Below are 15,595 nucleotides of genomic sequence, written 5' to 3'. Positions count from 1 at the left end.
CTGAATGGCTGAAGAAAAACAAAATGAAGACTTTGGAGTGGCCTAGTCAAAGTCCTGACCTGAATCCTATTGAGATGCTGTGGCATGACTTTAAAAAGGCGGTTCATGCTGGAAAACCCTCCAATGTGGCTGAATTACAACAATTCTGCAAAAATGAGTCGGCCAAAATTCCTCCACAGCTGTAAAAGACTCATTGCAAGTTATCGCAAACGCTTGATTGCAGTTGTTGCTGCTAAGGGTGGCCCAACCAGTTATTAGGTTTAGGGGGCAAACACTTTTTCACACCACTGTATGTTCTCTAGCAACAGACTTGTATCAAACTCAGCTTAACAACTCTTTCCTAATTATTTCTGGGTTTTTCCACTTTCAATTCTCTTTTTTTCTATTTGTTTAGTTCCTTTCTTCTAACTTGTGTTTTGAATGTCTCATTTCTTGCCATACGTTGCTGTGGCTTTTGAGTGTGAAATGTAGTAGATACAGTAAATAATCTTTATTTTATGTATGTATAACTTAGAGTTGAAGAATAAATGAAAGATTAATGTGAGAGTGCCTTTACATTTACTATCAAACTGATATTGCTATTTTACCACTTTATATTCCCACCCTATTTGTAAAAGTTTCAACTAAAATCCACTGCAAAAATTAAATCAATGTTTTAACTGTTGCTATTTTTAATCTCAGAATCCCCCTGTCCCCTCTTGGCTGCACAGGGGAGACCTAGGGGCAGCTGCAGCACTTAAGGTTTCTGCACTTGTAACTCTAGAGGCCATTATGAAGAACAAAGCTCACAATTACAGTTTAAACGATGCTCTAGCAAATCAAAATTCTCCCATCACCTAGTTGCTATTGTGATGATGGCAGCTGCAGTGATGCTTGTAGTTTCCCTGAAAATATTCTAACAGTTTATGGAGAGTTTACAACAAAATAATGTGATTTTCTTTTCTTTTTTTTTTAACTTTAAACTAAACACAAAATTCGAAATCTACAAATACATTTCCGCAAAGCCTTAAAAGTTTTCCTGAATGAAATTATCGGTTAGACATGCTACTGTTGTGGCACTGACATGAGTTTTGTTACATGATGACACAAAGATGGCAACTGGATGAGTAAGCAGCTCTGCATTATGAAGACACATGAAACTGATTAAAATCTCACTACACTCCTCAGAGGGGAAGGGAAAATTATTCATTTTAGTGGCAATATGAGTCATCAAGGACTAAAGGCTTTGTCTGCAAAAACGGGGATGAGGGTTCAGAGCAGAATTCCAGCAACTGGTGCATCCTGCCAGCAAGGTGCCTTGCTCAAGGGCAGTTGGCAGCACTAAGAGAGAGGGCAGGATGGGGTCGATGACTTGAGAGCCTCCTTTATATATAATGCCACTCCTATGTTGAGATACTCTTTCTGATATGATACTTGAAATGTGGAAAATGAATACCTGCCCTACTATCACACGATTCTGTGGTTAAACGCCGTTTAATCCTTCATGGCAACGCCGCTGTTAGTTTGGTGGGGAGCAGGATTGGTCAACAGCAGCTGACCGCGCCCTCAACCCATATAAGCTACCTACCAAACTATTACCATCAAGTGTCGGGGGAATGACGGCTCTGCTGCTGCTTCTGCTGCCCTCGGTGCGGCGGAGGAGAGAAAGCATCTTTGTCTGTACGGAGGGGCTCTGGGCTTCCCTGCCTGCCCGCCTCCATCGACACAGCAGCATCTAAAGATAAGAAGACTATCCTCTCTGAAGACAGAGGTCGCAGATTCATCTGCCGCATTCATCTCTGCTCAATTTAGGATTTTCCTCCTCTCTCTTGCTCCCCTCTCTTTTGTGCTCGCTGTTTTTTGTGTGTTTTTTTTTTTTTGCCTGGCTGGAATAATCAAGCCCTCCCTGTATCCATGTGTCGGATCGCTGGATGATGCACAGGTAAATGACACCGCACACCTCCCACACAGAAACGACCTTATGGACGGCGATAATTAGCTTTAAAAGCATGCTGCAGTGGAAAGCTGCGAGATAAGCCGCGCTGTTTATCGGTGTCTTCTTTTTTTTTTTTTTCAATGTCAGTGGTCCGGAATTGTTTGTGTTTCATTTCGGGAGATGTGGGGCTGCTGCTGCTCACCAATTAGGCTATTGCCACTTCTCTTGAGGTGCTTTTTTTTTTTTTTTCCATGAAGATTTCACTTCTTGCCGCCAAAGATAAACCCCTCTTCTTGTTAAAATCACAGTTTACAGTCAGTTGAGGTGGGTGGAGGAGCGGTATGGTTTCCAAATTCAACACGGTTGCAGATGAGGTCGCTTAATTGCGTGCCGGAAGACATGCCCTGTGGTTGGGCTTCAGCATATGCAGTGGGGGCTTTTCCTTTGAATAAAACCGCTGCTGCTCCGGTGAAAATATGGGACCGAGTAACACGAACCTATTGTTGGAATTCGCCAGGTGCCACACGCCAGGGTTTGGAGGTATTTTTTTTTTTATTTTTTTTATATATATATATATATATATATATAAAAGTGAAGTTAAGGTGGTGTTTGAGTCATGCAGCACGCAGGGCCCTTGTCTCTGATATGCTTGAGGTAGCCTATTTATTATTGAGAGGGATTTCATGTTCTGTGCCAGAGGACTGGGCAGTTTAAAGATAAGAGAGGGAGAGAGACAGGGAGGGGGTGGAGGGGGGCACAGTAAGCAGCTGCCACATCATTTGCAACCACAAAGGCAGCTTCACTGTCAGCTCGAAATATTATCCCCCAAAAAAATCCGTCAAAGTTGTAAACTGGAAATCTTGTTGTTTTTTCAACCTGTGTGATAAGACAGTGTCTCCTAAAACCTGCAGTATCTGTGCCCCCACAGGAAGCTGCTGCCTGCATACAGCAGATTATGTAGCAACAATTAAGGAGGTTGGACCACTGAAGATGGTGATTTGGTTCAAATTACAGCTCGTGCTCAAAAATATTTGTAAAAAGACACGTAATTTCTTTAAGCCCTTCACTCTATTACAACACTGCATATTATAAATGGATGACTGTGAATGAACAGGGAGAGACAGTTTTCTTAATCATCATCAATTGTTCATTGAGTTGCGTCAATTGGTGTTGTGTGGAATTTTAATATTACGGGTCTATTCCTGGATCTGTGTGTCTTGGTTTTATTTTAGCGTCTTCAGTGCTGCCACTTAAAAAGGAAATGAGTCTAGGTCACAGCTTGATGTTTCCCCCCCAATAATTAGATTAATTTATCAAAAAGAAGAGGGGAGGTGCCCAAGATTCAGAGCCACAGTGCTGCACATCTCACAGGAGTGCTGCTGCCCTTCCTGGTCCTCCTCCAAACCTATTTGCTTTGCAAATCCTACTCCAACTGTAAGCCGACACATTTTGTTACCGAGTTCTCCGAGTAGAGAATTTCAGGTGCTCACAGGGCAGGTGAGAAAGAGTATAGCTCAGATTTCCTGTTCACCTGAATTGGGTGACCACCTCTGTTAGACTGCTGTTGCATGCAATCTTCCAGCAGCTCACAAGTGGACAGCACACAAGTGTTGCGTCTGAGATTGCACACTTTTCAATTCCTGCTGCTTGTGCTGACAGATTCATTTATTGGCTATTTCATTCTGTAGCAAACCACTCGGCTACTTAAATGAGATCCACATTGACAGCAAAGAAGTCTTGGCTTGTAATGCACCAAACATGAACAATGAACTTATGCAATGCTGAGCATGACTTTTTGTGCATATTTTGTTATGATGATATTTTCAGGCAGCAGTACAACAGCAGGGTGTGTCACAGTCTTGGCTTTTTGTTTTTTGTTTGTTATACCGCATTTCAGCTCCCCTTGGACATGCTTCTTTTACATTTGCGGCTCTCACAGTAGAATTCACATGTTTATTTTTACTTATCAGCTCTATTTTGACACGAGATGTGTCGTTGCCAAGATTTTGCTCATCATTTTGTGTTTTTGGTGCCTTCAGTGTCTTCTTTACCACACTCGTGTTGCTATGATCTGACTCACAAGACATCTGTCTCCATTGCGGCTTCCAATGAGATTTAGAGGATTGGGCAGAGTTAGCATTTTAAAAAAAGAAAATGGTGTCACTGCTGCTACAACAACAACAACAAACATAATACTACCAGTAAGGATTCTGAAAATATCAGAAATTATTTTACAGCTCTTGATAGTATTTAGCTGCATGCTGCCTCACATCCTGCTAAATATTTGAATTTATTTCAGCCATTATCTCTTAAAGCTGCACTTTTGTGACTTTTACATTAGCATTAAAGCTGCTACATATGAACAAGAAATGTAGAAATAAGACATCGCGCACAAAACACCAGGCAATATGCAAAGAGAGATGGATGATTGGATGGCGTGAAGTAGGAGACTGCTTGAAATAACAACAGGGCAGAGTTGACATGGTGTGTGTGTGTGTGTGTGTGTCACAGCTCAATAGCTTCAGCGTGCATATGGGGAAGTGGAAGGTTACAGATATTGTGTGGCATTGTGAATCGTGTCGCTTCCTCTCTATCATACCCCATCAAGGTCATATCCACAGACTGAAAGTGGTGGCCCTGGCCTTTTCCACTCCTGGCTCTGGCAGAGGAACGGGGCCCGCGGACCACTGCTGCTTCTAATCAGGGCTGATGCGTGACTCAGTTGCATGCCAGCTGCACAGCCAAACAGGGATTATGTCCCTGGATGGTGAAGACAAAAAAAGGTCACTGTTGAGATCTTTGTCTCTCTACACCTTTGGCGGGTTGGTGTTATTTAATTATTTGTGCATTACTCCAAATGAACTTTACTCAAATCACTGAAACAAAATACTTAAATAACTGAAATCCTGCACACAATACAAAGTCATACAGCCAGGAGCCGTATAGTCAGAGCTGTGACACCAGCAGTCCACTGTTGGTTAAGTTACAATCTGGGTCATTGTGCCACTTGCTCTTAAGAGTAGCTACGAGGCTGTAAAACAGTATTAAGGTCCAGATATGGACACGGAAATACCTGAAAGCCCCCCCTCCCCCCAACAAATCTACACATCAGTGGCAACTGATTTGAAAAGCTTGATTGGTCTTGTTATATATCTGTGAAATAATAGGCAGTGGAATTGCCAGTTATTTTCACCACAGGTGGTACAGTAGGTGGAATGGAACAGAAGGTGGTCTGTAATTTTCTGTAAGCAGAATGCTACTAAGGATTCAGAAAAGGTTGGTACATTGGAGCCTGTCATGCTGGAGGACGCTGTGACAAAAATGTTTTTTGAAAGGCTCCGCTGTAATTCATTAAATATGTGCATGACAAAAATGTAACAAACCAAATTTTAGCAGGAGGCATTGCAGCCGAACAAATGACATTTTGTTGTGTTTATTTCCGTTATTTTACATTGATGAAATGTGGTGAGATTTAAATTCGATTTTAGGCAATGCATTATTAAGGAAAGAAACAACTTCAAATGTATCTTTTGGTGTTTCAGAGCAAAGACAGCTCAGAAAATTGAGTGAAGAGAAGAGAGAGGAAAACTCAAACTTAAGATGGTATCAGTTATGAAGTTGAGATCTGGCTCAAGAGATAGCGGCGCGTTTTGGGCCTTTTTTTGAGAATATTCGCACATGTTTTGCTGCTTAACTGACAGTTACTGTAGCAAAGTATTTCTTCCCACTCCAGCAGGAGCAGACAACTTTTGTGATTGATGGGAAGGTTAACACCACAATCTCCAATCAGCCTCTGGTCTTGATTAAGCGGTTATTATAGACCACTAATAGCAAAAGAGTTCTGTTGTAACTTAAAATGGCGTAAAGAATAATGAGTTCTTGGAGTGCAGATAAAAGCCCCTGAAGGTGATACTTGCGTATAATAAGCATTCCCTGTTTAATTTGGAAATACCGGTTTGTCTTTCTGCTGCATTCAGGTGTCTGCTACACGTTCAGAAGTGTTGCATTACATTGCAAATGGAAGTATTCTGGCTCATTCATCGTCGCTGCACAGTGTGACAGCTTGAGAAAAAGGAGGCTGAAACTGCACTGTTAACCAAAATGTGCCCAGGCAGCATAATCAGCGCCCTTAGAGATATAAAACACAATATCACCGTGTCAGGATATACATTATGCAGTTACAGTGCATAAAAGACGGCAATGCAACAAGGACCAAACCTACTACAGAGTACTGATGGGGGAAATCTAGGTGAGAAAAGTCAGAAAACTACTCGGTATGCTCTAGTTACTGTATCATTTTGAATCAGCACTTTTTTAGTCTGGAGACATTTTAGAAGTCATAGTTATTTCATGATAAACGTTGTGTGTTTTTCTAATCCTAACAGCTAAATTACATTTAAATTTCCCACGTTGGGGAGATTAATTGACTGTAAAAAGTCGGTCAGTCCTAAAATATTCTTCAACTTCTGTGTATAGATATGTTGTACAACAATGTGGTCTTTGAGCTTCTCTTACAGTACATCAGTGCCATCTTTAAAGAAATGTGTGCTGAAGTCGGTTTCTTCCACTAAAAAACAACAATGACATGAGGAAGGTCAGACATTCACTTTGGCTGACTGTCAGCCTGATAATATGTATTATCTACACGATCACCTCAGCAGCCAGTAACTTTGAATTTTTTTTTTTTTTTTTTAAACATCCCGACCACAGTTTGTGGCCAGTTGAAATGTTTTGATTGAACTTGCATCAGATGTGTTGCCAGAGACTTCTGACAGGGCTGCCGAGGTCTTTCACTATCTTAGTTGCATATCGCTCAATGAATCTTTCTCTTTCATACCAGACATTACTCTCTCCGGCGCGGGCATTCATCTTTTCAAGGTAGTATCCACAGGACTCTCACATTGGAGTCATGTGAGAGTTCACAATGAAAGATACGGGGGGAAAAAATAAGAAGCGGAAAACTGTCTGGCCATTGTAAATTGCACATAAGAGTTGAGGTTAAAAGGGCAAGAGTCCTGCAAGCTTTTCATTTCTCCTCCCTTATCATGTCACATTAAGGTGGATGGCAGATTTACGTGGCTGCAATTGATCAGTGAGTGGCAGGCTCGGTGCGAATCAAAAGATTTTTAACAGCTGCCTGACCGTCCATCCATCACGCTGATCTGTGCTGTGCCTAACCCGTGCCTGTCACACTTTGATGGCCAACGGACTGCGGCATGGGGGATGGTGTGGTAAACACTAGGACCGTCATTTATTTCAATTCAATCTGTGTCTTCAGGCGTCTCTCACGGGGAACAGATTCATGCTAATTTGTTATAGTATGCATCGAAAATCTCATCTAATGCTGCATTGCAAAATCAATCATATCCTTGCCCGAGTCTGCTTCATCTATAAAGGTGTTTGTCTCATGTGCGCTACCTGTGTGAGGAGGCTCCGTGGCGTATCAATGTCAGCTTTCATTGTGTCTTACTTGAGCTTTCTGATCCTGGCCAAGGAGCTGTTACCCAAGATTAACCCAGACGGTTGTGTTTCATAGCTACTGAAGAGGAGAGGAGTGTCTGTGCGTGTTCGTGTACGCGTGTGAGAAGAAAAGAATCGGCGAGTAGGATCCTTGCTTGCTCCCACTCTGCGTTTTGTCTGGTGGCATCCTCCTCAGGATGAGATGTGACAGCGCTGGATGATCTAATCATGGATGTCATAGCATAGCTGCTTATTAACTGAGATTTCAAGGGCAAACATTTCCATCATTAGTAATGTACTATATAAAAGAGCGAGCTCCACAAGCAAGTGCAGTGCTGTATGATGGCTCCTGGTAATGTCACCGAAGCACAGAAGGGACTAGTTGTGCCATTACATTTTTTTGGGCACATATTTTAGGAAGTGTCTTCATGAGGAGCTAATTTATAGAGCATGTATCAATAGGGAGTGTTCCACTAGAAGACGAAACCTCAACGGTAATTTAAGTCTTCCCTGAGACTTGAGAGGGAAGGTCTGTGATTTCTAATAAAAATCACTTGGGTTGCTTTCATGATGGTTGAGTTTTAGATCATTTGCATATCCAGAGTCCTGAAGAGGGAGGCAGCCTGAAAGATGTGCAAATTTATGAAGTTTCACAGTAACACAGGGGCTTCATTGATCTTTGATATCTGTATTTTCTCTTCATTGCTTTTGAATCAGTGTATATTTTTGACAGACTGAACTTTAAAAAAAGAAGTCTGAGCCACACAGTTTTTAAAGAGTAGCTTGAATTTAACTTTTAGAAGCGTCAGGTATCTACAAATGAAATGTCCTCCCACGTTACCTGTCTGTGAGCTACAGGTGACAACTGACTGAATAAGCCGTGTCAATATTTTGATTTTATTTCATTGAATTTTATATTGAATTGTTTTTGTTTGTTTGTTTCTTTTCATTGTTAAACTCATCTACATGTCAGCTGAGTGGGTGAGCATACGCGTGATAACATTAATCAAGAAGAGACTTGTTTATTTTTTATCATCTGTGTCAATAGAAATTCAGTGTGCTGTCCTCTGTCAGCAATACTGATATGATTATAGAATTAGAATAAGATTAGATTACAGAGTTTTGAGTCAGTCTGTGTTACTCCAACTCCTCTTTTGCCCACAAAGAAAAAATTCAATCAAAAATGCTCAGGTCAGCAGATGGATTACTTTGTAATGTAACAACATTTCTGCATTTTACCCTGAAATTATTTCAACAACTGTGAAGTAGGGTTGAATTGTATTAATTATTGTTATGATGCATTTTGGCATCGGAGCCTTTAAACTCATAGATCTGTTACTCGAACTTGCTAAATTGTATTTCAAACCTAATTGTTATCAGAATCAACCAGTGACGGGTATTTCAAGCAAAAATACTATTTGTTAATCACTGGGAAATATTACTTAAAGACACTTCAGCTTACTCACTGTAAATCGAATTTGGAAAACGATCGTCTTTGCATAAATCTGATGTAAAGCGTCCATTTAACTTTAATTTTTGAGATGAGGGTCATTGTTTGCTCTGCACATCTAACATCAAACGTCTTCGTCTGTTGACAAAATCATTGTTTTGTCATTGTTTGTTGACTATGGATGGACCATCTGTTCAGTGCTTCACTCTCAAATTACTGTGCATAGCTGTGGTAGTCTTATGATACACTTTACTTGGCAGGATTTGCATTGTAAGGAGTTCCACACAAAACGTTTTGAGGGCTGAAGTTGTCTTTGTACGTTTCTCCTGTTTGTACTGTAGCATCTCGTCTCGCACAGCCACACTGTTTTACTGGAGTCTGGTAGTAATGTGTTCCTATCCTGCTATTGTTGTTAAATGGTGTTTGGCAAAACGCTTTTCGGCGCATTACCGCCACCTTCTGGCGGTAGTAAAACATTACTGCAAGGCGACGGTAAAACCAAATAATACAAGACAATAGTCGCATGAACTATTTTAATTTTTATGTATTAATAACTATTCAAAAATCATGACTGCTAAGAAGCAACACACCATCACCATGGAAGCTTGTTTGAATGCAGTGCTGAATTTGGTCTGAACACTCACTTGTACAAGAAGCATTTTCCTGAAACAGTGAGGTTACACTGTATCCTCAGAAAATCAAATGCATTCATAAGGCTCAACTAAAATATTATCCCACTCATTCCTACATTAGCTTACCTGCGTGAGATTGACGGCGTCGGACTAAATGGCGCTCCACGCCATCCCCTGCTCGTCCACACACATCACTCGTGTCATTATGTGCTGTAACAGAGTGGAGTGGGTGGCAAAGCGAGAATTTCAGTCTTTAAAAAGGAAAAAAACAAAACATGGCTTGAAACAAGTATTTCTGTTCAGTGATAATCATGTTCTCGGTGCAGTCTTTTTTTTATTTTTTTTTTTACTGAACACGGAAAAGTGAGTGAAAGAATTCAATGTTGACAGACAAAAATCTATCTAATGATGTTTGGGAGTCTTTGTGTCTGTGCTGAGCTTCTGATTGCCACAACACAACCTTCACCTCAGCGTGTGATAAGGGTGGTGCTCTGATCCTGCTGCTTTGGACAGAGACAGTGATGCAGGCTCATTTGCAGCATGCAAGCGAATAAGCTGGATGATGCCTGACGACTTGTCATTTAAATCTTTTTTTTTGCTGTGGGAACCCGACCAAATGGCAACTATGAGGAAAGCATTTCAAACGCTGTTACAGTAATAGCTAGGTAGCAAGCAGATGTGCATGCATTTTATCCTTGATACGCCTGCAGTACATTTACTTTTACTTAATGAGGGTACTGTGCACCATGTTTATGCTTGTAGCCAGTGTTATGTAGTTAGTTACCTAATTACCTGGCTTGCTGGTTTGTGAAAATGTCAGCTGTTACAGTGCCCTGTTCCACTGAGAAAATGGAAACTCCTGTTCTGTTGACATACACTCAGTATGTACGGCCCACGTTGCGTTCCAGCATGTAGGTAGATACTTTAAATTGGTTGTTCTGCCTGGGTGCAGTTCAAGCCATAGGATCATATCTGATCATATTTATCACATTTAAATCTACAGGTGCAGTAGAGACACAATTTCTCGTGTTGTGTCTGTATCTGTGAGAGGTCTCCCAGCAAGACAAATTGGCAGTTTGTGAAGGAAAAAAAAAAGGCACACCAACAGCATGACTACTGTTGTTACAGAAGTGATTTGCTTTGGTTACTGAATATATTTACAATTAAAATCAATATTTTCATAAGGCTACTTTCATGTCTGATAAAAGCAGCGTGTGCAGATCTCAGTGTGAAGAGACTCCAGCTGCAAATGTCTCATTTTTAGCACTACAGATATTGGTAGGGTTATACGTCTCTTTAAATTATGCAACACATAAATCATCAGGATAACAGCTGATGCAGAGATGTGAGTTAACAGTCAAGAAGAGGATCAAGTGGATGATGAAGATGAGGATAATGATGGCTTTGTTGATGATGAAGACTATATGCCTGATGGCAAGGGTGATGATGGTGCTGATGCACATGCTTATGAGAGTGGTGATTATGTCTCTTAAGTTTGCAGCTGAAGTAAAAACCATTCCACAAATGCGAACAATGCAAAAACGGAGAGACGCACAATTAAAAGCAAATGTTTCTCGCCGGGTATGGTTTGGAAACTTCACTACAGGTGCCAGTATGATACTTCAGTTTGTTACCAAACCTGCATGTTCGCCGGTCCATTTGTTTTAGGAATATAAAAAAGATTTTCTTAAAAAACATTCTTATTTAACAGAATAGGTCAAAGTCCTGATGCAGCAACATTAAAGCAAATGTTCCGTAGGTTTGGAAAGGCTTTGCTTATTTGCTGTCTTGCAAGAATTTAGATGAGAAGATTGACAGCACTCTCATGTCTGTACACTAAATACGAAGCTACTGCCAGCAGCCAGGTAACTTATCTTACCTGCAAAGACTGGAAACAGGGGGACCCAGCTGCCCTGTCTCCATCCACAGGTGACAATATCTGCCTTTCAATGCCTCTAAATCCCACATAATGAGATTTTAGTACTTAATCAGTATGAAAACATCAAGTGTAAAAACATCATCATTTTAGAGGGGTTTATGTAGCAGATCATTTTTTGGTCTGGACCAGTTGCCTGTCAACCAGTGAACACTCCAGGGAACTACTGGTGGGGCGAGGTATAGCTTTACATCTGTAATGGAGATATGAGAGTTGTGTCAATCCGGAAGGCAAGTGAGCACATTACATCCCAAAATGGCAGGCTTTTCTTTTAATGGTATGTTAACTAACTCAGCCATGCAAGAGCTTTAAAAGGTTGAAATACCCTAATTGGCACTCAGGAAATATCTGATTAACCAAGTTGCAATACTCAACAGTTTTTGATACACAGATTGTTTAGCCCTTAAAAGTATTGAAGTTTCATATCAAGACCACGTTGTTCATTTATTCATGTTTTGTTCAACAGATGCTGAAGCAGCCACTGACATTGTGAGATCCCACCAGGGTAGCATCAGATCTTTTCTTTTCTGTTCAACCATTGCGATGGCCAATTGAAAAAAAAAACTATACTCTGGTATGAACACCACTTAAGATTAACGCACAATTTAACAAACCCCTCATTGCTGATAAAACAACTCAGTTCAGTCTCTCAAAGCAAACTCCAAAAGAAGATGCATTCTCAGCAAAAAGATAAATACTAGATCCTATGTATGAGAATTAAAGTTTCAAGTGACACCAGCCGCTATGGATGAGTGCATGGCCATCATAAAAGATTGAGTTATTCCAATGAAGTTGCCTCCAAAAAAAGACTGAGCACTAAGGAAAAAGTAGAAGAAATAAAATGTAAGATTCATAAAGCTGGGAAAAGAAGAGAGTGTTGTTCGCAACATGACATACATTTGAAGTCAGGACACTGTCATGCACTGTGGAAAATATGGATCCACTGCTAGCCTTGAGAGTCTTGAACGGCAACACAGATGTCCACAAAAAGCAGGAAACTGCATTAGTATGTTCCGATTACAACTCGTACCACATAATCAGGGTTGCTGACATGTTGGGTGCAAACACTACCCGTGTTTACAGAGTGAATCACAGCATATGACAGAAGCTCCGTGACAAAACGTGGCACTTGTGACAGGAAACCATCACTGGGCCTGATAATTGGATGACACCAAATTAAAAGCTTGGAGTGTTTACAGACTCTTACATTGAATAAATGAAGAATAAGCACCCCTTGAGCATTAAACCATCAAATACATGGGTAAATATGCTTGTTAGCTTTCTCGTGAATAGTTGGATGAGAGGACTGATGTTACTGATATGATGTATATGAAGCTAACGCCATTAGAGAGTTATCTATAAGGACTGGAAGCAAGGGGGGAAACAGTTGCTCTGTCTGAAGATAAAAAACCTGCCATCAAGGGACGGAAATGCAAATAATTTATGATGTAGTCTAACTCAGGAGGGTGGAAGAGGTAAACACAATGGCTGAAGACATCCTCAAATGTCAACCACAAAGCATGACTTAATAAAGCTACAGCATTCATATTTACTGTCCAAAACTGCCACAAATTATTGTCATTTTATATTATATGAAATTGCACCTCAGTCCTCCCATGCTCCTTTCTTTCAAACATTAAACAGAGTTCCCATTATGTTTAGGATGTATGCTGTGCTTCAAAGTGGCAAATTATCATACAAATATATTCAGACAGCTTGACTTTTACTGGTAAAAATGTGGACTTCTCTAAGTTCGAGTAAAAAAAAAAAAGAGAAGAAATGGGTAAACAAAAAATACCCATGTAAAATTACTCCTTGGCACACCACAAATAACCTGAACTGACTGCACAAATTGCTAATTATTTCTAACTGACCGGAAAGGAAATAGACCTGCTACTAATCGAGGGTGATTCCAGTCAAAAGCAGTGATGTATTAACACACTTGAAATTCATGAGACATTTGCTCTGCTTTTATCTAAAGAGCTGCAATAAAACTCATACAGTAAAATTAAGTGAATTAAAGTGTCTGTAATGAAACAATTGTAAATCAAAATAAAAAGACAGGAATTTCTCAACAACTATTGAATGGATTGCCTTGAAATTTTGTCCATTTGACATTCCTGGTTCCCAGAGGATGATTGATACTGACTTTGTGATTTTTTTTGTGATTTTTTTTTTTTTTACTTTTCCTGTGGTGCCACAAGGAGGTGTATATTTGTTGTTCATTTAGTGCAACATTTAATCCCGGAACTTTTCATTTACCTCCATCATCAGGTAAAACATTTAATTTATCCAATACCCTACCTTAGGCCTCAGCTATACTTTGAGTTAAGTTATATTATATATTAGCACGCTAACACTTTAAACTAAAAGTGTTCATGTAAGAAACCCATACATATAAAACAGTAATAGATATTCAGACTTCATAACATGCCAGCAACAGGCCATTCAGGAAGACAAGTGGACGTGATCATACAGTGGTTAGTACTCTGCGTTGTGGCTGCAGCAACCCTGGTTCAAATCTGGGTCATGGCAAGCCCTTTCGAGCCTCTATTAGGTAACTTCTTCACTTTAAATGGTTTCAGACTGAGAAACCTTATTTTCCAACTCAACTAGTCATTTGATGACGTTCTCCACAGTTGTTAACAGATTACAAGACCAACAGTTACGGTGCAGTGCTGCAAGATGAAAATTCCACAGCGTTACAAAGCACTAGCACAATTGTAGACCGTTACGTCATGATATGGAAGTACTCATCATTGACCTAATAAGTCAATGTAAAGGAATAGCTCCCCTAAAATTCTCATTTTGATTTTGTCATTGGTCTTTTGCATTTAGCTTGTTGCTTGCCATACAACACCCAATATATTCTAGATTTTCAGTTTTCAGAATTCAGTTGTTTACAGACAGTATTATTGACTTAAGGAGTTTATTTAATGCCAGTGCATAAAAACTGTGATGCTATGGGTCGTTTTTGGCATGAACTGTCTTTTATAGCATTGCCATTTTATTCATAGCAGACCTCCATTTCTGATGATGGAGTGACAAATAATCTGTCCCACATGGTCTCACTTTCTCTCACCACCTTTCTTCTTCTCCTTTTATCTCCTTTAAGCTACCTTCAGGTAGGAGCAGAGTCCCACTGAGGGAGGTGAGGAAAGCAGCAGTAGTACATCTTTGATATGCATCCTTTGTTGCATTCACATTCAACATTATTGAAATCTACTGTTCAGCCTGATGAAAAGCAAATAAAGTCCATCATATTTAATAGCTTTGTATATATTGTGCTCATAATCTTTCAGCTACACAACTGTGTTGCATGTTGTGCTCAGTTAATATAATCTAAATTCAGACACCAAATAGTGAGAACATACTATAAATACCAGATGGAACTTCAAACAGTACAACTTCTCTGGATTTTGAGTATCATGCAAATAGTTAAGTATCACACAAGGAAAACGGCCCAACAAAATTTTCTGCAGAGTAAACTGGCAACCGATGTTGTGTCCTATTACGATTTATTCTGCCTTGGAATATGAAAAGAATATGGGGCTCATCTGGTACTACAGACAGACCAGTAAAACGAGATTTTCTTGTTTTGGTATTGTGTGGATGAGCCCACTAAACTTTATTAGAACAAATCAGCAATGTGCAAAGGGCGGTGGGAAATAATTACTTTGTTTCATGATGGTGTGATCATATACAGTGGTGTGCAAAGGTTTTAAGCAAAAAAAGTTATTCAGGTTGCTTTCGAAAGTATCAATATTTGGTCACACAAAATTCAGTTAACTGCACTTCATTCTGTATACAGTAATATATCTGCCATATGGTGATACATATTGATAGACTCTAAATGGTAAAAAAGGAAATAAGAGGTTGGATGTCTCACCATTTTTTAAGTTAAAGAAAATGCCTCCTCCTGGCTGGGGAGGATTCACTGAGGAGTTGCTGGCACGTGAAAACACAGGAAAAATGTATTTCAACCCATGCAGCCACAACAGCTCACTGAGGCCGCTTTTATAGGTGCCTAGTAAACAGAGTAAAAAGCTTCAGCTGGGCCAGACTGAGGTAGCAGCTTGTTAGAGAGATCCCGCACAGCTGAGCAACCTTCTGTGGCATCGTCCTGGGTGCTGTAGGGTGGAGGGCGGGTGCTGTCCTTGTAACTGTGCTGTAGGCCCCCAGGCAATATCAGCGCCTGACTG

The 15,595-nt window shown here is 40.2% G+C and overlaps 1 protein-coding gene across 6 annotated transcripts in view; it reads left to right on the top strand.

Annotated features, from left to right (window-relative positions):
• Positions 1 to 1,614: 1,614 nt before the first annotated feature.
• nrxn2a (neurexin 2a) overlaps positions 1,615 to 15,595 on the top strand; it is a 116,314-nt gene continuing 102,333 nt past the window's right edge. For 4 of the 6 annotated variants that reach the window (XM_069146438.1, XM_069146435.1, XM_069146437.1 and 1 more), the window contains exon 1: positions 1,615 to 1,921. The gene's annotated coding sequence lies outside the window, so the exon portion shown is untranslated. Of the gene's footprint in view, positions 1,922 to 14,523; positions 14,545 to 15,595 lie in introns of those variants that run through there. The other 2 variants (XM_069146436.1, XM_069146434.1) reach the window with 2 other exon arrangements.

Source organism: Embiotoca jacksoni, unplaced genomic scaffold (genome assembly GCF_022577435.1).
Source record: "Embiotoca jacksoni isolate LCO1_2020_lvr unplaced genomic scaffold, fEmbJac1.0.p SCAF_13, whole genome shotgun sequence".
Taxonomy (NCBI): Eukaryota; Metazoa; Chordata; class Actinopteri; family Embiotocidae; genus Embiotoca; species Embiotoca jacksoni.
The sequence above is the reverse complement of the archived record's forward strand: the minus strand, read 5'-3'. Positions and strand labels throughout refer to the sequence as shown.